The sequence below is a fragment of the Schistocerca piceifrons genome, chromosome X (assembly GCF_021461385.2).
Source record: "Schistocerca piceifrons isolate TAMUIC-IGC-003096 chromosome X, iqSchPice1.1, whole genome shotgun sequence".
In the NCBI taxonomy this organism is placed as follows: domain Eukaryota; kingdom Metazoa; phylum Arthropoda; class Insecta; order Orthoptera; family Acrididae; genus Schistocerca; species Schistocerca piceifrons.
Window position 1 is genome coordinate 131,380,791 of NC_060149.1, and position 21,106 is coordinate 131,401,896.

General features: G+C 41.8%; 1 protein-coding gene and 1 pseudogene across 1 annotated transcript in view; both read left to right on the forward strand.

Annotated features, from left to right (window-relative positions):
* LOC124721322 (ephrin-B1) overlaps nt 1-21,106 on the forward strand; it is a 555,473-nt gene that overhangs the window by 34,214 nt on the left and 500,153 nt on the right. The window lies entirely within an intron of this gene.
* Nucleotides 6,216-6,333, forward strand: LOC124723719 (annotated as a pseudogene).

Consider the following 21,106-nt stretch of genomic DNA (forward strand, 5'->3'; position numbering starts at 1 on the left):
GTCGGCCAGACATTAAACAAGAGACAGACAAGCCTGCTATTAACAACGCCTGCAACTCACAGAGGTCAGTAATCAAACACTGCCGCAGGAATAGCATTCTGCGCGGGGTTTGCGCCGTTTTTGCCCCGTTGCAGGATGTAGTCGTCAGTGGCATTTTGTGTTTCTCCCGGCCTGGGGGCGCAGTCGAGGGTGGCGTGGGCTCCCCAGCTGCTCCAGGTAGGCACAAACAGGTTTCCACCCCCGCCTGCGCAGGTAGGGACAAGCTGACACGTTGTCCCGAACATGCCGCTCACACAGCATTCCGCCACGGCCATCACCTTCCCGGCTCTCTTACACCTTACCGGCCTGGCTCTTTTGTCTTAGCTACCACGTTTTCTTCCGATCATAAGCGACAGATAAGGATTGGCCTATTTTTTCAAAAAAATTACATTACAAATTTTATTGCGATATATGTTCTCTCTCACGTAATAGCCTCACATCTCCGAAATAGCGTTAATCTTTGCTCTCCATATCTTAGGAAGTACAAATACTTTCATGAATTTTGAATATTTTAAAAATGTATTAATGGCATTTGGACGTCCTCAGCATTATTTACAACACTGAAGTGCGTAACAGCCTAAAATCGCTTGAATTAAACGTGATAGAACTACCAATGCAACAATAATTAACAATTACAGTTTCTTGAAGTTAGGTAAGTGTTGAATTTGGCAACTGGTGTTTTGCCCAACATACGTGCTTAACGTGGACTAATCTGGCTGGTTGTGCATACCTCAGTGACAACGTGAATGTCCATTGATGATATATGTTGAAAACAAATTTTTCAGACGTTCGTCTACACACCAGTAAAGCAACGTACCATCTATTTTTAACATAAAAGCGCATAAGTAATCTGAAAATGAATTCCATAAAAGATACGAGTACGAAGCAGATAACAACGCTTTGTAAATACATTAACAAAAAACCAAATTTTGGCTGCTTTCTTCTGAATGTAACAGCTACGATTATCTCAAAATAACGATTTTTAACAAAACAGCATTAAAATTTGTGTTGTTTCAACGCTATTGAGCAAGTCTGAAGTATCCGTTTGTATTAGTTTTAAAATTGGTCTCTCATTCATCTCTCTCAATTCTTCATCTACCTGCGGTACTCATACACTTCATTCTCAGATCAAATATTGATGCTGACGTTAATACTAGCATAAACTGCCACGAATCACGATTAATTCTCTTCAGATATTTATTATTCCACGACTCATCTTCAAGCCTCAGCAGGCTCATAGACAAGTGATGGCACATAAATGGTGGTTATATTTAAACTTTCGTTACCGGAGAGGGCCGACATGAAAAACGAATCATCGTAAGATAATGAAAATTTGTGAAAAGTTTTGTAAGGGCACGCGGAAGAGAAATAACGAATAAACATGCAAAAAAATGTTCAAATGTGTGTGAAATCTTATGGGACTTAACTGCTAAGGTCATAAGTCCCTAAGCTTACGCACTACTTAACCTAAATTATCCTAAGGACAAAAACACACACCCATGCCCTAGGGAGGACTCGAACCTCCGCCGGGACCAGCCGCACAGGCCATGACTGCAGCGCCTTGGACCGCTCGGCTAATCCCGCGCGACAACGGATAAACCAGTGAAAGAAACACATTTTAATTTCCACATGAAAGCGTAACGTTTGTTGATTGCGTACCATGTTTACGTTTCATGTTAGAAACGTTGTTCTATGTGACGACCATCTGCATTCACGACAGTCTGGAACCGCGATACCATTTCACGATTGTTGGCAACAGTTTTTAAACGGTGGGCCACGGAATGTTCAGCTGTCGTGGCACCTCGTGCACTGCTTCAAGATTGCGACCAGCGTTCTCAGCTTTGGCAACAGGAAGTGCTTCAACACTTTCTAGCGGAACTGGCCGTCTGCCTCTCGCAGTAGCAATTCCCAAATCGCCAGTTAATGCGAACTTCCGAATTATGTTCTTCAACCCCGATGCGGAAAGAGGACGTCTCCGTATCCATTTAATGCGTCGGTACCCGCGAAGAGGAGCAGCGCTATTGCTATTCTTTTGATATAATAGCTTGTCCAGCACGATGTTGGCTGTCTGCAGCCGTGATGAATATTGGAACTTGTGTTTCAACACTACGTCGCCGTACCAGTACCGACACCTAGCGGCAAGTCGTAACACTAACTCTACTAACAATGCAAATCGCGCAGCACCCCGTCTGAACATCACCCCTGTTAAGTTCGGTAGCCATACGGTAAATAGTTTCCCGTCTACATTGGTCCAAGTAACGAAAGTTTAAATACAATCACCGTGTGTACGATTCTGCATCGTAAACTACATGCAGATCTTCGCTCATACAGTATACGTAATTAAGTTATACACCAGTGTGAACAATAGCGTTCCGAAAACACATGGTTTACTCTCTTTAAATTCAGTTCTGTAAATTCGTCCGACTGAAACCCTGCTGTAACTTTTGCGATGAGCTCTACGTGGTTTACGATACCAAATACTGTAAATTTACTTCCTGACGATGAGCCATTTTAAGCTTGAAAGCTAGTTCTTGCGAAAAATAAATATCTCAAGGGAATAAATGGTACCTGGTTCCAGTTCCTGCTAGTATTATGCGCAGTTTACTTGACAATTGCACCTCTCAGTGAATCCATAATGGAGAAGATAATACTGTCACATACATAGAATTTCATTATGTGTACTATCTCTATCGATCTCTTTCTCTATGACAAGTTACTATGGCGAAAAATTTTCGGTTTTAATATAATAATTACGGCGTGTAATATCGGTCAAGCCATGAACTGAACGGCGTTAGGATAAGCTTTAACGATCTTCCTGAAATTTCAACTCTTGCTGAACAATTGACGAAATGACGTCAAATATTAGTGAGGCAGCGTATTACCAACTGCAAAACAGGCATGTAACTGGCGGCTAGCACCATTAAATTTCTGTTCCAGAGCCGTTGATGTCGGCGTTAATGCTCAGTGCGTATTGTTAAAAATCAAAATACAGGGTGATTCAAAAAGAATACCACAACTTTAGGAATTTAAAGAGCCGTTGATGTCGGCGTTAATGCTCAGTGCGTATTGTTAAAAATCAAAATACAGGGTGATTCAAAAAGAATACCACAACTTTAGGAATTTAAAACTCTGCAACGACAAAAGGCAGAGCTAAGCACTATCTGTCGGCGAATTAAGGGAGCTATAAAGTTTCATTTAGTTGTACATTTGTTCGCTTGAGGCGCTGTTGACTAGGCGTCAGCGTCAGTTGATGCTAAGATGGCGACCGCTCAACAGAAAGCTTTTTGTGTTATTGAGTACGGCAGAAGTGAATCGACGACAGTTGTTCAGCGTGCATTTCGAACGAAGTATGGTGTTAAACCTCCTGATAGGTGGTGTATTAAACGTCCGTAACTACCTGAACGTCGACTACCCGAGGCGATGGATCGGCCGCCAGGCAGCCCGTGACAGAGCACTTCATCACTGGCCTCCAAGAAGCCCTGATCTTACCCCCTGCGATTTTTTCTTATGGGGGTATGTTAAGGATATGGTGTTTCGGGCACCTCTCCCAGCCACCATTGATGATTTGAAACGAGAAATAACAGCAGCTATCCAAACTGTTACGCCTGATATGCTACAGAGAGTGTGGAACGAGTTGGAGTATCGGGTTGATATTGCTCGTGTGTCTGGAGGGGGCCATATTGAACATCTCTCAAGTTTTTGAGTGAAAAAAAACCTTTTTAAGTACTCTTTGTAATGATCTATAACAGAAGGTTATATTATGTTTCTTTCATTAAATACACATTTTTAAAGTTGTGGTATTCTTTTTGAATCACCCTGTACTTCAACGAGTAGACAGCCCATCCTATTTTTGGAAATAAAACAATGCGTATGACATTTGTATAAGTGAAGGCAGTGAAAATGGATTACTACAAAGGAGACGAGACACATTTTCAGTTATGAAGACTGAGGTAGAAGGACAGCATTTTCATTTATTAAAAGCGAGTCACTCCCCTTGACACGAACAAAACGTAAGCTTTAATAGCCCTTAATTCTGAGTTGTGCGGTTCACGTCTTTGAACGGGGAGTCGAAATTCGTCACAAAAATTGAAGATACCTACACGTGTCGTAGTTATATTCGCTCTCAAAAGGAATCATTTCGAATGGTTGGTGCGTAAGTGGATATATTTCAGTCTGTCTCGATTATTTCTGGCTACATTGTAAGAATTCAGAGTTGGTGGTATCTGGTGCTCCATTTTGACTATAGCCGGGCTTGGCGGCGCGCGGGGTAGCCGCGCAGTCATAGGCGCCTTTTTACGGTCCGTGCGGCTCTCCCCGTGGGAGGTTCGAGTCCTCACTCGGGCATGGGTGTGTGTGTTGTCCGTAGCGCAAGGTAGTTTAGGTTAGCTTAAGTAGTGTGTGGGCTTAGGGACCGATGACCTCAGCAGTTTGGTCCCATAAGACCTTACCACAAATTTCCAATTTTTTCCAGGCTTGACAATGACAAAAAATTTGTAAATACAGAATTTTCTAACTTAAATTTATTATTTTACGGTTATGGTAGGTATTCCGTGTTGCTTCAATATTTTTCATTATTCTTCTAAATATCGCGAAAATACAATTTGTACGAGTGCCATCCAACTTTCTTTAGCTAACTTACACCAGTCGTAAACAATCTCTGGCTTGTGCTGCTGTGTAGTGTAACCATACAGCGGAGATTAATTCCAGCACCTAATAAAATCTTCGTAATTGTATTGTTATGAATTTTAATGGGAATGCAATAATATATTTTAAATTAAAATTGTCTCCGTTTCAGTGAGAGGTCTATCAGCTTCAGAATGTTATGTCCAGATATTTAAATTTTCCTGTCAGTCAAATAATAGATTTGCATCTACATTTTACCATTAAACTGCTCGTGGTAAAATAAAAGTTTTCTCTGTATATTGTGACACCCCACAAGCTGCCATCAGGGAGAATAGCTCAATCATCACGGCTGTCTTACGACCGTACGTTTCAAACAAGTTAACCACTGTGTTTCAGGGGAAAATTCAAAGTACTTCGATCACTCCAGCATTACAAGACATATGAAATCAGATTGACCCCTCAGCCTTGCGCAGAGTTTGTGTAGCGTTGCAGCGAATCTGGAACGCACAATCTATGGAAGAAAACGATTAGCATTTGGTGGGCGAGGAAAAAACTCTAGTCACGAGAACCGCCGTATATACGGTAAACGTCAACCATGTTTTGCGACCAGATTGGAAATTTTTCCCTGACTTTAAGCGCATTGCACTTGCCTGGCTTGTTGGACACACAATTTTTTCTCGACAGACTCAAGGGCACTGATATACAGTAATTTACCGACTGTTTGTCATTGCAAAGCTGGAACCATACATCTCACCTAGGAACACTATACGAATCTCCAGTGCGCAATAATCTGTGTGTGGCTCTCGAAACAGATTGATGATGATGATGAAGTCCCATTCTTCGTGATGGAGCGTAGGGGAACGATGCGGGAGACCCGCACCGCCGTACTAGGCAAGGTCCTAAGGGAGGTGGTTTGCCATTGCCTTCCTCCGACCGTAATGGGGATAAATGATGATGATGAAGACGACACAACAACACCCAGTCATCTCGAGGCAGGAAAAATCCCTGACCCCGCCGGGAATCAAACCCTGGGCTCCGTGCTCGGGAAGCGAGAACGCTACCGCGAGACAAGAAAGGAAAATGAGGATGAAAAGTACACATTAGTCAGTAACATAATCACTTAATTAACAAAACGTATGAGAAAATCATTTTAAGTTACAAAGAAAAAGACTGAAAATGCACACTGCTTTGAGACCACATATCAGACTGTAAAAAGAGACAAATGATCATTTGGTGTATCTTAGTGTTTTCCCTGTTTTTAAAATTTTATTAAAGGCAAGCGGAGGATGTGATTTTTTTGCATATGCATAAACGTTTTTAAAACCATTTAATTCGTGTATTTCAGTTCAATAAAAGATTTATATGAAAAAATCAGTAACCAATCAATGAGAAAAATGTTACACTTAGATCAAGGTTTGACCCATTTTGGTTTACAGCTATGTTTGGATGTAAATTATACATCTGCATATCATCCCCCCCCCCGGATCAACAAATTACATGTCCTACACTTTTACGTCTATTGTTTCGAATTTCGTTTAGGTCTGTGATAGTGCGGCAACGGCCTTGCCGCAGTGGATACACCGGTTCCCGTGAGATCACCGAAGTTAAGCGCTGTCGGGCGTGGCCAGCACTTGGATGGGTGACCCTCCGGGCCGCCATGCGCTGTTGCCATTTGTCGGGGTGCACTCAGCCTCGTGATGCCAACTGAGGAACTGTTCGACAAATAGTAACGGCTCCGGTCAAATAAAACCATCATAACGACCGGGAGTGCGGTGTGCTGACCACACGCCCCTCATATCCGCATCCTCAACTGAGGATGACACGACGGTCGGATGGTCCCGATGGGCCACTTGTGGCCTGAAGGCGGAGTGCTTCTTCTGACAATATATATAAATGACCTAGTAGATAGTGTCGGAAGTTCCATGCGGCTTTTCGCGGATGATGCTGTAGTATACAGAGAAGTTGCAGCATTAGGAAATTGTAGCGAAATGCAGGAAGATCTGCAGCGGATAGGCACTTGGTGCAGGGAGTGGTAACTGACCATTAACATAGACAAATGTAATGTATTGCGAACACATAGAAAGAAGGATCCTTTATTGCATGATTATATGATAGCGGAACAAACACTGGTAGCAGTTACTTCTGTAAAATATCTGGGAGTATGCGTGCGAAACGATTTGAAGTGGAATGATCATATAAAATTAATTGTTGATAAGACGGGTACCAGGTTGAGATTCATTGGGAGAGTCCTTAGAAAATGTAGTCCATCAACAAAGGAGGTGGCTTACAAAACACTCGTTCGACCTATACTAGAGTATTGCTCATCAGTGTAGGATCCGTACCAGATCGGGTTGACGGAGGAGATAGAGAAGATCCAAAGAAGAGCGGCGCGTTTCGTCACAGGGTTATTTGGTAACCGTGATAGCGTTACGGAGATGTTTAGCAAACTCCAGTGGCAGACTCTGCAAGAGAGGCGCTCTGCATCGCGGTGTAGCTTGCTCGCCAGGTTTCGAGAGCGTGCGTTTCTGGATGAGGTATCGAATGTATTGCTTCCCCCTCCTTATACCTCCCGAGGAGATCACGAATGTAAAATTAGAGAGATTCGAGTGCGCACGGAGGCTTTCAGACAGTCGTTCTTCCCGCGAACCATACGCGACTGGAACAGAAAAGGGAGGTAATGGACGTGGCACGTAAAGTGCCCTCCGCCACACACCGTTGGGTGACTTGCGGAGTATAAATGTAGATGTAGATAGTGCCGTACGTGAAATGAGGCTTTTCGATCGCAGCTCTATTTTGAGGACTATGGAGGAAGAGGTCGGCGTGACTTGGTTAAAAGATTTATAAGAGACTTCATTTAGAATGCTTTAGCATAACTACAGAGAATCCAATCAGGGTACATGGATCACGTTCTGAAGCATACTGCTACTAATTACGACTTGATCCTTGTACGGTGGCTCCCTCGCGCTGTTCGCATCAGCATCTATTATAAGGAACTGGGGCAAGTTGCCTGAAGTTGAACTTCATCCCAGAATGAACATGTCTGTTTATTTTCTCGCTTCCTGCGTGCTCATTCTGCAAAGCAGACACATTCAAAGCTTGCTCACCCCAAGCAAATATACAAGAAATCAGTCCACTGTAAAATGTTAGCTGCACCAGTGACAAGGTTTGCAACTAGTCTGTCAACAGTGGATTTGCAAAAATAAATTCTCACGGCAGAATGAACAGAAGTCGTTCCCATTAACATGTCTACACACAGTTGGAGCAAGCTTTCCTCTGTGTTCATAATTGTTAGACATTTATGTGGTTGTCGGAGAGCTGTGTGCAAAGGTAACATCCTCAATGCGAAGTTAAATCTCATCACGATAGAGTACTAATTGAATTTAACGCTCAGTCATTAGGTTTTGTTTGCTCTTATTGTAGGGACTGCAAGAAAGCTTATGCATCTGTCCAATGTCAGTGCACTTAAATCAAAAAATGGCTCTACGCACTATGGGACTTAACATCTGAGGTCATCAGTCCCCTAGACTTAGAATTACTTAAACCTAACTAACCTAAGGACATCACACACACCCATGCCCGAGGCAGGATTCGAACCTGCGACCGTAGCGGTTGCGCGGTTCCAGACTGTGTAGCGCCTAGAACCGCTCGGCCACTCCAGCCGGCGCGCTTAAATCATTTGAGCTACTGAGTACATAAGAAGTTAGATTCTTAGTTATCTACAGTTCTTAAGAAGAAACTCCGTATATCGGTTTTGACAATAATTGGTAAAAGCTTGCGATTACAACAGTTTCAAACAAGTATGAAATACAAATTCGAGAACTGTATTGTGTACAAAAATATTTGACGTGAATCATTCAATTTTTTTCACGCCAAGTTTATGTAATTGCTGGATCATCCTGCAAGGGATTGTTTTATGCAGTTTTGTAGCAGAATTCTCTGTATATTACGACAAAAAAGCAGACTAGGTAAGCTAGAACTCGATGCTGTTTACACTGAGGTCATTAGCCACCCATGATTATCATGTTTAAAAAAGAAATAGTTTGAATAGGTTGCGACCTCTTTGCAGGAACCATCTGGGCATGCACCTCAGATGATTTAAAGGAAAATACGAGAAACTCAAATCAAGATGAACCAACTGAGATGAGAACAACACCTGTTCCGAGTAAAAATCCACTGTAATTACCAATTCTTCACCTCGTTCAGTTCACGTTACATTTTTAACAGCGGACGGAAGCAAGAATACAATACATTTTTATTTGCTACAACTTCGGCGTGCCTGACATTGGGATGGCGCCGTTGCTATGCAAAACAGAGGTCGACTGGTATGTGTGCCATTGCTGCATGTGACTTTTGTATGCATTAATACTATACATTGGCTTCGAATTTCATGGTGAATTTAGGACACAAATGAGAAAAAAAAGAAATCAGTTATGTTAAGTAAATACTGTTTATCAGTAACATCTGTAAAGACGTTGGGATTTCAGGATAATGTACCAACTGTGTAATCAAATGAAAAAAAAAGAAACAATAATTATTGGACAAACTTGAAGCGTGATTCGCAAAGAAGACTATTTCTATTCGACATACTTGGTATCATTTCATTCCTGCCTGTTCCAAATACAAATGGATGACTCATTTCATACAGAACATCTGCTTTTTCTATTGTTATTTAAGAAGGAGGAAAATTATTTTATGTGTGTTAATAGCACGCCTCCAACTCCCACTTTGCAAGAATTTCCACTGTGTGAAAATAGATGCAAGGAACCGTGCATTTTCACTAACTTTAAAGCGTATACATCATAATGCTGTGCCTAACCCATAAATGAACGTCGTGCTTTAAACGAAAGAGAGTTTCGAGATCGTATATTCAGCTATGAATAGTGTGCAAATAAATTTGCTGTATATATAGTATGGAATATTAGATTTGCCAGAAGACATACTGAAAACGTCCTTAGCATTTGGTGTACAATCGGCACTAGTTTCTCAGGTGATAAAGAAGTTCTTCGGCGATCAGTTTCTGAGTACCACAGTCCAATCCTGAGGTGATAGAGAAGTTCTTCGGCGAACAGTTTCTGAGTACCACAGTCCAATCCTGTTGAGCGTTACTTCAGAATGAGAGGATATGCCAATTAGAAAAGCTTCCAGATTTCGCTTTCACTGGCAGCGAACCCTGCGTCTAGTCATCCCTCTTTGTTTCTTAATTTTTTGTTCGTCTGAGAATGTTCTTTTTATTTGATTTCGTCCAGAATTTAGCAACAGATTTGTATATGTCTGCAAGACGGATAAATGGCAGCATAAATTCTGTTCCACGTACATTCTATTGAAATACAGGTTCTCTGTTGGTTTATCACTTTTTAACTAATGTTTGTTCGAAATATATTCCTTTTATGTTCATTGTTTGCTAACTGATCTCCAGCGTAAAATTAGCCTCTGTGCGGTTAAGAAAGTCTCACATTGCATGTCTTCATTAATGTCTTTCGTTGTTGCCAATATTTCACGTTCCTAAAATAAAAAAATGTGCAAACTATGAATATAATACTAGCAGCGAAATCCATAACTAAAATGAGTACAAGGGGGAATGAGTACAAAAGGGAATCAGATATCTCAGTAAATGTGTTTACAACTTATCTGTACCTACTAAGCGTCTTATGGGTAATGTGGTAGAGCTTACTACTGAATTAAAGATCTATATTTTAGGTAACTCCTCCTACTCTACTGAAGTGTATTTTCACTGAAATACTCAAAATCTGGTGTTTATGTTATTTTGAAATGAATATTAGCGGTGTAATACAATAATATTACTTACGGTACCACTACCTGATCCTTCCAACCTTGTTCCACTCGCGAATAGTGCGTGGGAAGAATGATTGTCGGTAAGCCTCTGTATTGGCTCTAATTTCTCGAATTTTATCCTCGTGGTCTATACGCGAGATGTATGTGGGGGCCGGCCTTGTGGCCGAGCGGTTCTAGGCGCTTCAGTCTGGAGCCGCGCGACCGCTACGGTCGCAGATTCGAATCCTGCCTCGGCCATGGATGTGTGTGATGTCCTTAGGTTAGTTAGGTTTACGTAGTTCTAAGTCTAGGGGACTGATGACCTCAGATGTTAAGTCCCATAGTGCTCAGAGCCATTTGAACCATTTCGTATGTGTGTGTGTGTGTGTGTGTGTGTGTGTGTGTGTGTGTGGTGGGGAGGGGGGGGGGGGGGAAGTAATATGTTGTCCGACTCCTCCTGAAAAGTGGTGTCCAGAAATTTCAATAGTTAATTTCTCAGTCATACACAACGCCTCTCTTGGAGATTTCAATACTAAATCTCTCTGTGATCCACAACGCCTCTCTTGTAACGTCTACCTGTGGAGTTTGTTAGGATCTCAGTAACGCTCTCTCGCCAGTTCAAAAATGGCTCTGAGCACTATGGGACTTAACATCTGAGGTCATCAGTGCCCTAGACTTAGAACTACTTAAACCTAACTAACCTAAGGACATCACACACATCCAAGCACGAGGCAGGATTCGAATCTGTGACCGTAGCGGTCGCGCGATTCCAGACTGAAGCGCCTAGAAACACGCCGCTCTTCGGTGGGTCTTCTCTATCTCCTCTATCAGTCCTACCTAATTGGGATCCCAGATAGATGAACAATACTCAAGAATCGGGCCAACAAGCGCCTTATAAGCAACTTCTTTCGTGGGTGAATGTGAGTCTGGTGTCTGCTTTTCCCACCATCTGTTTTATTTGGCCATTCCACTTAAGGTCGCTCTGGATAGTTACGCCTAGATATTTTAGGGCAGACGTTGTCTGCAGCTGTTTGTAATCAATAGTGTATCTGTACGGTTGTGGAGTTATTCTGTTTTTATCATTCCCTCTGGAGTAATCATTTTATTAATTTCCTGAAAGTAGCAAATCTATGATTCAACGAGTTGGTTTAAAGGACCGTAACAGTAACTCGCGTCGAATCAATACGTTTGTGACAAACTCCGATGATATAGGGATTTGAAAAATGCTGGGAGGTTTGTTATATCTGCTCCGGGTGCCGGCATATGGACGCAGGCTGATTCGAGGCCGACGTCCTCGGCGCGCCGTGTCACGTGGTCAGCCTAAAGCACTCGCACGCCTCACCGCAAAAATTCAATCGCCGCATGAGCTTCCGGCTGCAATTACTGTTTCGCCATCGCACATTTTCTCTCCTGAGCTGTTGTACGAGGCCTAGCAGGGTGACGGCATGCGCACTGCGGCACAGCTGACCACTTCGCGGCGCACTTGCTTATTCGCCACAGGACTGCGAGCTGCAGCAGCTGACGTGGACACCGTTCCTATAGGAAACCGCCCTGTTATCCAGTTGCCTCTCCCCCTGCTGTGGAATGTTATCGAGTCGTGACTAGGCATCCGCAGCAGTAGCTAATTCAGGACGAAAAAATTGTTCCTTTTTAAAAAATTTACATTACAGTAGACGTACTACGTGAATCCCACGGAGAGGAATATGGAAGGAAATAAAATAGCTACATTTTATTTAGTCGCTGAAGGTCATGTATTATTCTATTACACTGCTAATATTCATTTGAAAGTAACATAAACACCAGATTTTGAGAATTTCAGTGAAAATACACTTCAGTGGAGTAGAAGGAGTTGCCTAAAATATAGATCCTTAATTCAGTCGTAAACTCTACCACATTACCCATAAGACGCTTAGTACGCATAGGTAAGTTGTATACACATTTACTGAGGTATCTGACTCCCTTTTGTACTAATGATTCTTGAGCTCATTTTAGTTATAGATTTCGCTGCTAGTTCAAAATGGTTCAAATTGCTCTGAGCCCTATGGGACTTAACATCTGAGATGAGTCACCTAGACTTAGAACTACTTAAACCTAACTAACCTAAGGACAGCACACACATCCATGCCCTAGGCAGGATTCGAACCTGCGACCGTAGCAGCAACGCAGTTCCAGACTGAAGCCCCTAGAACCGCTCGGCCACAATGGCCGGCTCACTGCTAGTATTATATTCATAGTTTGCACAATTTTTTAATTTTAGAAACGTGAAATATCGGTAGCAACAAAGGGCACTAATGAATACATGCAATGTGAATCAGTTGCCTAAATACCAATGTTTCGGGGAGGCCTCTGTGGGATGTTCTAGAGCTAATATCCTGAAAATACTTTCCTTGTAAGTTGACTTTCCCCCAAGAGAATTCCTTAACTCACTGGCGAATGAAAATATTCAGAATAAACTAGTTTCTACAGTTTTAAATCACCAACAGTATAAATCCTGCATACTGCAAATGTAGCTAAAGCAAAGGGCTTCATTCTAGGGATTTGCCAGTTAGGGTTCTGAGTACCTGTTGTCTCAAAAGTTAAACAAACTCTGCTTTTTTAAAAAATTAAAAACCATTCAAAAGCCAAGATCGTATAGAATGTTTCTTTATTTAAGACATTCGGTTTCAACTCTCTTTGCTGACATCTTCATGTCTTAAGCATCCTTTTGTTGTAAAACACGTTCATTTTACGCTGCACCTCACACACAACGTATTTTACAACAAAAAGATGTTTAAGACGTAAAGATGACAGCAAAGAAACCTGTTGTCTTAAATAAAGAAATATTTTATGCGATGTCGGCTTTTGAATGGTTTTTCACAATTAAAACAGATCGCCCTTCGAGACTCTCAAATTGCGAAAATTTAGTCTGCTTCGTTTATTTCAGTGTTGCAGTAGACTTTTTATAGCTTGTGGAAAACTTGGGAATTTGTAGTAAGGTCCTGTGGGACCAAACTGCTGAGGTCATCGGTCCCTAAGCCTACACACTACTTAATCTAACTTAAACTTACTTACGCTATGGACAACACACACACCCTTGCCCGAGGGAGGACTCTCGCGCGGCTATATTGTGGAATTCTACTATATAGGGTGGTCAAAAACAGTCTGAAAAGCTTGTAAGGGTGTGGCACGGCAGGTTGTGCTGTGAAATAATTGTTAGCCGGCCGCGGTGGCCGAGCGGTTCTAGGCGCTTGAGTCTGGAAACGCGCAACTGCTACGGTCGCAGGTTCCAATCCTGCCTCGGGCATGGATGTGTGTGATGTCCTTAGGTTAGTTAGGTTTAAGTAGTTCTAAGTTCTAGAGGATTGATGACCTCAGATGTTAAGTCCCATAGTGCTCAGAGCCATTTGAACCATTTTTGAAATAAATGTTAAGGAAAAAATCGATACGTTACGCCGTTTCCGATTTAATCTAGCTTTGAAGTTAGTCGATCAGGTCATCATGCTCGCAAATTCAAGCAGCCCGCCAGAGACAGTGTCGGCAAACGTGTTCTTCATTTGATTTCCTCAAATAGAACAAACGTAGCTTAAATTTATGACTTCCTAAAAAGGCACATTTTAACTGGTAATGAGCGTTTAAACTAGTTCTACTCGTGTACGTGCCTGAATTTTACTCGCGCGACACCTGATTAAATCGGAAACAGCGCTACGTATGAGCATTTTTCTTCCCATATTTCACAGCACAACCTCCACTACAATACCCTTACAAGCTTTTCAGACTTTTTCTGGCCACCCTGATAGCGACTGAAAAATTTATTTTACAAGATAAGATCTTTTAAGAAACATTAATAAATTAATCTTTCAAGTCCTGCCTTTGCCAACGATGTGAGCATCCTTCAATTCGAAATAATGTTCCTGTCCTCTGTCTTTATCAAAAGTGATAGAAAACAATAGTTATTTTGCCTGTGGTAGACCACGCCCATGATTCTAGGCGCTGCATAAGTGGTGTCTGAATTTGTGTGTGCTGCAAACTGATAGTAGAAACTTATTGCGTACAATATGCTTCGAGATAACAGTAGTGCTTTTGTTGCTGAAGCGTGCAGCGAAGCTCTGAAATTGTCAGCAGTCACCAGTTACAGCTCAAAGCGTTTTTGCCCTCCCGTGTTTCAGTTCCAGTTTAGACTATTTCTGTGACTGGCGTGCGTATTTTGTTTAGTTCGGAAACAGGCGGACGTGACGCCGCCAGCTCTTTTTGTATCGCTAAGCACGTGACAAACAGCCGCGAGAAGCACACACGAGACAGCCAGAAGCCAACACGGTAGCTTAGCGCAAGGGTCGCACTGTTCAGGCAGCCTCATCTGTCATTCACACGTTTCGTTCACAATGAATATGTGAGCCATGATTGATGTAGAAAAATTCATTAATTCGTTCCTCGCGACTACGTGACTCGAGATGTGTGTGCGCGAGAAAAAGGGCCTCTGACCGTTTTTTAATTTATTTTTTTAATTTGTGCGATTTCGGCACCTCAATACAGCTAAACGATATAAGAAAACTACAGTGCACCCGCGCCAGTATTATTGGATACAGCGACTGTCATACACTGTACAAGGTCAGCCTTATTAGCCCAAATTCTTAAAGCGACATACCTGGTTCTTTCCCAGAGATGCCCTCATGATGTTTTCTGACGTATACCACACCTACCGAAGAAAACATCGCGTTGCGCTGTGCAACAAGTCCTCATTCCCCAATCCCGCTAAAAAGTTTTCTGACCTTCTTTCTTTAATATCTAGCGGAGTGGCGCAATGCTGAAAACACTAGATCCATATTCGGGAGGAGCGGGATTTGAATTCCCCTGTGGACATCCATGTCTATATTTTTCGTGGATTCCCAAAATTGATTAAGAAGAGAATCCCTGGATTATTCGTTCGCAAAGTACACATACGATTTCTTTTGAGTCCTTGCTCTATGTAGGTAGGCTCTGAGCACTATGGGACTTAACATCTATGGTCATCAGTCCCCTAGAACTTAGAACTACTTAAACCTAACTAACCTAAGGACACCACACACATCCATGCCCGAGGCAGGATTCGAACCTGCGACCGTAGCAGTCGCGCGGTTCCGGACTGAGCGCCTAGAACCGCGAGACCACCGCGGCCGGCTCCTTGCTCTATCCTAGCTTGTGCTGTCACCAGTGACCTCGACATCTGCGGAACATTGAACACTGGTATTCCTATCTTCTTTATTTATTGATCTTGCTACCTATAAGATTAGATAAAACGTTCAAAGAAGTTGCATTTCTGTACTGATTCCGAAGTTTTACAATAAACTATCCACGGTTCACTACTTCTTAATGAGAAGCTATGGCATGCAAATCTTACATCATAAAAGACGAAATTTTAAAGTGCACGGTGCATCAGATGTACAAATACGGTGAGATAAGTCAATTATGAATAATATGCAAGGTGTATAATAAACGCTGTGCTTAGCAGTAACGCGCTATCATTCATTCATTCATAGACTTACTATAACCCGCTGTGTTAAATCACGCTGAACAGCTCGAATTATTGCTGCTAGAAGATGTTACAGCGCAAAGCAGTTTGCAACTTTCCTGGCAAGAGCTGCCGCTGTTGGACCACAGTTAATTTAGACACTGTGCTTGCTGCAATACATTGCAACCTTCTGCCTGGATTCCACGTAAGTTTAAATGCCCTTCCTCCGATTTTTGTTTAGAAAGCATTATTTGGGAACATTTCTCGTGAGTGCCGTGCTGCTAGTGAAGGCAATACAGTTTTTAAAGTGGATGCAAATAAATGGATACGGTAGAAACGGGCTTTGCTGTTATCGTGGATTCATCTGGCTATGTAATTAAAACTGAAACACGTTCCATCATCGGAACATCGTTAATTACAAGAGAAGATAGCTCTAATAAAGGGTCAAAAAGTAATTCGTTTGAGTTCGCTGGTGATACCACTGCGAATTTAGCTGTAACCTTTCTCCTGTGTAAGTCGAGTCAAGTATCGTATAGTGCTCTTCGGAAATTATTATCTCTAAAGAGCCAATTTGTTGTTATCGAATGGATTTACTAGCATATTCTTTTTTTAGAAAAACAATTCGTATATCAGTAATTTTTCACCGCATTTTCTGTTGAACCTACGCATTATCACTCACCTTGTACGATAAAACATTACATACTCTTTTTCTCTGCGACTTACTACACCGTGCTTCAGTGACGAAACTTATAAGATACAAACTCTGCTGAATAAACCTGTCTCTGCCCTGCTGGGTTCACGAAAAAGATATAATGAACAGCGTGATATGTCACAACTGAAGATAAAATTGATGTCGAAGTGATTAACGAAATAACATTAGAACAAATACCTATTCGTATACTACGTCACTTCGTGCGTTTCTTTTTCTAAGAACATTAAGTGTCGGAGTGGCACAAGGCTGTAATCATCACGCCTGCACTGGAAGTGTAGCTGTTATATTGACAGCTCGGCGAACTTCCGCAGACCTTCGAGCTACAATAAACAACTAAAACAATGGGCATCCTCTGGCTTCGCCTATCATCTTGGCAACAAGGCCAACCAGCCCACTTCGCTCCATGAATCGGCCCACGGTTCATTTTAGAATTTTATTTCTGCTGTTCAGTAAGTAGCATTAATACCTTTGTAGGAACACTTATCAGTCCAGTCAGTAGCTTTTTACATTAAAATCAGTTGCGTACTGCAACAAATTCCACTAATTAAACACTATTTACTCGTGTCCTTTACATTGACAGCAGAAGAGCGCTCATTGAAATTGAAAAATGTTATCTTCATACGAGAAAAATTTTATTTGCCCAGATCGCAATAAATACGTACATAGGCGACTAGTTTCGGAAGTTTAAATTGCCATCTTCAGATTATCTACACACATGAACCATTGTGCCATTCCATGTACTACATTGGCTTCTACCCATAGACACATATGGGAGCAAATCGTTGAAGAAGACGCACCAGTGCAACGTCATATATGTCACAACTGAAGATAAAATTGATGTCGAATTGCTTAACGAAATAACATTAGAACAAATACCTATTCGTATACTACGTGTAAAAACCACCCTTGGGCTAAACATTCTGCCGTCAGCTGTCAGTACAGAGACACCAAACAACATCCCGTGCCGGCCGGTCCAGCCGAGCGGTTCTAGGCGCTACAGTCTGGAACCGCGCGACCGCTACGTCGCAGGTTCGAATCCTGCCTCGCGCATGGATCTGTGTGATGTCCTTAGGTTAGTTAGGTTTAAGTCGTTCTAAGTTCTAGGGGACTGATGATCTCAGATGTTAAGTCTCATAGTGCTCAGAGCCATTTGAACCAATATCACGTGAACCAAATGTATTTTAACATAATTTTTTTTTAGCACAAGAATGATTTTATCGTATGATATATGACGTTACACTGGTGTGCCTTCTTCAAGGAGCTGCTCCCAAATATATTTATAACTAGATGACAGTTCACTTCTTGGAGATGCACAATGGTTAGTATGTTGTTGTTGTGGTCTTCAGTCCTGAGACTGGTTTGATGCAGCTCTCCATGCTACTCTATCCTGTGCAAGCTTTTTCATCTCCCAGTACCTACTGCAACCTACATCCTTCTGAATCTGCTTAGTGTATTCATCTCTTGGTCTCCCTCTACGATTTTTACCCTCCACGCTGCCCTCCAATACTAAATTGGTGATCCCTTGATGCCTCAGAACATGTCCTATCAACCGATCCCTTCTTCTGGTCAAGTTGTGCCACAAACTTCTCTTCTCCCCAATCCTATTCAACACCTCCTCATTAGTTATATGATCTACCCATCTAATCTTCAGCATTCTTCTGTAGCACCACATTTCGAAAGCTTCTATTCTCTTCTTGTCCAAACTATTTATCGTCCATGTTTCACTTCCATACATGGCTACACTCCATACGAATACTTTCAGAAATGACTTCCTGACACTTAAATCAATACTGGATGTTAACAAATTTCTCTTCTTCAGAAACGCTTTCCTTGCCATTGCCAGCCTACATTTTATATCCTCTCTACTTCGACCATCATCAGTTATTTTGCTCCCCAAATAGCAAAACTCCTTTACTACTTTAAGTGCCTCATTTCCTAATCTAATTCCCTCAGCATCACCCGACTTAATTAGACTACATTCCATTATCCTTGTTTTGCTTTTGTTGATGTTCATCTTATATCCTCCTTTCAAGACACTGTCCATTCCATTCAACTGCTCTTCCAAATCCTTTGCTGTCTCTGACAGAATTACAATGTCATCGGCGAACCTCAAAGTTTTTATTTCTTCTCCATGAATTTTAATACCTACTCCTAATTTTTCTTTTGTTTCCTTTACTGCTTGCTCAATGTACAGATTGAACAACATCGGGGAGAGGCTACAACCCTGTCTTACTCCCTTCCCAACCACTGCTTCCCTTTCATGTCCCTCGACTCTTATAACTGCCATCTGGTTTCTGTACAAATTGTAAATAGCCTTTCGCTCCCTGTATTTTACCCCTGCCACCTTTAGAATTTGAAAGAGAGTATTCCAGTCAACATTGTCAAAAGCTTTCTCTAAGTCTACAAATGCTAGAAACGTAGGTTTGCCTTTCCTTAATCTTTCTTCTAAGATAAGTCTTAAGGTCAGTATTGCCTCACGTGTTCCAGTGTTTCTACGGAATCCAAACTGATCTTCCCCGAGGTTGGCTTCTACTAGTTTTTCCATTCGTCTGTAAAGAATTCGTGTTAGTATTTTGCAGCTGTGACTTATTAAGCTGATAGTTCGGTAATTTTCACATCTGTCAACACCTGCTTTCTTTGGGATTGGAATTATTATATTCTTCTTGAAGTCTGAGGGTATTTCGCCTGTTTCATACATCTTGCTCACCAGATGGTAGAGTTTTGTCAGGACTGGCTCTCCCACGGCCGTCAGTAGTTATATGAAGGGCTTATTTCAATAGCGGTACAAGTCCATTTTTGTTCATTCTGAGATACAGAACCCTAAAGTTAAATGAACGCTGAAAAATCTGCAGTTGAGATATCAGAAATATTCCAGTATATATATATGCATTTGAGATACCAGAAATATTCAAGTATATATTCTTGAATATTTCTGATATCTCAACTGCAGATTTTTCAGCGCTCATTAATCTTTAGGATTCTGTATCTCTGAATGAACAAAAATGGACTTGTACCACTATTGAAATAAGCCCTTTATATGTAGATGATCTGAAGTTGGCAATTAAAATTGTCGAAACCACTCGTCTATATATGTATTTATTGCGTCTGAGCTAATAAAAAGTCTCTAATAAGAAGATTACATTTTAAGTATATCATGTCTTTGATTATTTCATGTCTCAAGGCGAAATTTTACTTTGAGTAAAAATAGTCGAGAAGAAAAGATGACAAAGTTGAACTCCGTTTTTCTTTCGGATAGACAATCTTACGCGGTTATATCATGAAACCTTCTGGCGGAAATGATATTTTTAACTTTTTTGCTGTCTTTAACTACGAAATGTTAATGATAATGTCGAACTTCAAAAAGTTTGTAAAGTATGATTTTGCCTCGGTTGTCTGTTTGGTCACAAAATATTTATTTACATGCACTAGGTTGAAGCATATCGCACACCGGCGAGAACAGCGACACAAAAATGCAGTACTTGAGAAAACTTGACTATTCTATAAAACTTATATTGAAATAGCATAAGCTTCCTTTTAAATTTCAAGTAAGTATTCCGGCAGTAAATTCCATTATACTATTCGTGCGCGTTGAGGAATTCCACACGCATGTTTCAGACATAAATTAAAAATTGCCGTTTTACGACTTGTGTCACTTTTCTTGCCGGGGTGCGATATCGTTGCCCGAATGCATTGTTTATGCCCCTTTACACGTTTGAAGGGCTGAAAGAGAAATGATCGGATTTGAGAGTGCAGCGGTGGGGCCCAGTGCAGGAACTGGCGAAATGTGCGCCTGGCAAACTCGCCGATTGTTGGCCGCGGAGGCTTAGCGAGCGCCCCTTGTTTCGAGCTTAATAGCGTGCGCCACGGCTATCGGTCATTCATTGAGGAGCAGGCGAGTGAAATTGGTCACGGTGGTGGCTGGCCGCTGGTGATAACGGGCTAGATAATGCGCCTATCAACGCGCCCTGTCCCGGCGGGAGACACTTAGGTTCGGCTCAGTCTCACTGCACGCCAAAAGGAGAAACCAAATAGTTTCTTTCACTGCTTTAATTACACGAGTTATTATACGGACGTACTATTATCAAGTGTATAAAGAGACGTTTCACATTTACATGTGATTAATGAATCAGGCATCGGGTCAGTTACTAAACGGTTACGGGCAGCGGCTCATTCAGGAAACGTTTATCCTTGTAATAACACGTACTCTTTGTAATCCGAAGCACTCACCAAAAAAAGTTTCACAAAAAGAGAAAGAAGAATGCGAGGAGAGTGAGCATTAGGGCGCAGTTTTTACTGACGGCTCGTAAATACCCCCGCTGTTCTATTCGGCAGCCTGTGCCGTTTTGTTTATTCATTCGGAGCACCTGAATCGTATTCGAGTGTAAAAGTCAGAACGCTAGAACGTATTGCCCTCAAGAAAATTTGAAGTAGAATCGCCAATTCGTTATGCTTTCCGTCCTTCCTTAGTTGCTACCATACTCTAAGAGATGTAGTCC